Below are 776 nucleotides of genomic sequence, written 5' to 3'. Positions count from 1 at the left end.
ACCCTGCTGAAGTCCTCCAGGGGCTCCTGCTTTCCCTGAGAAAAGGCGCTGTGCCCAGGGCCCCCTCCTTACCCCATCTCAGGGTGAGGGGCTTGCGCAGCCCCTCATGCTGCACGTGGCAGGTGTATCTCTGCTCCTCTCCAGAAGGCACCACCAGTGCCACCCACTTCTGGAAGGTCCCGTTGCCCTCGGGCCTGGTCTCCACGAGCTCCATGTCCTGGGTCTGGTCCTCTCCGTCACGCTGCCAGGTCAGGGTGATCTCCTCAGGGTAGAAGCCCAGGGCCCAGCACCTCAGGGTGACCTCACGGTCAGAGATGGGGTGGTGGGTCACCTGTGTCTTTGGAGGGTCTGAGGAGAAGGGTCAGAAAATTCGGGAACTTTACATCCCTCCTGGGACACTCCACCATGACCATGTGACCATGTCCCACTCCACTGTGACCATGCTGAGAATGCTCAGGACAAATGGGGTGGGAGAAGGGAGCGTAAAACCCAGACACCACACTGGACATAGGTATCTGGGATAATCTCCTACTGTTTAGAAAGTTCTAGAATTGGGCTGAGACAGGCCAGGGTCAGAGATAGGACTCTGAAGGGGGAAGAAGGGATTCCTGGTCCTGACCTGGGTGGGGGCCAAATAACTCAGAAAAGCTAGAGTCAGACCTCAAACCCACTGGGTGTGGGGCAGTGAACACGGCCTGAGAAAAAGTCCCCAGAGTTCTCAGAGAAAAGGTTCGCAGAGTTCTCAGAGCAGCTGCCACAGTCAAAGGGAACCGCTC

This window comes from Pteropus vampyrus, unplaced genomic scaffold (assembly GCF_000151845.1).
Source record: "Pteropus vampyrus isolate Shadow unplaced genomic scaffold, Pvam_2.0 Scaffold948, whole genome shotgun sequence".
Lineage (NCBI taxonomy): Eukaryota > Metazoa > Chordata > Mammalia > Chiroptera > Pteropodidae > Pteropus > Pteropus vampyrus.
The sequence above is the reverse complement of the archived record's forward strand: the minus strand, read 5'-3'. Positions refer to the sequence as shown.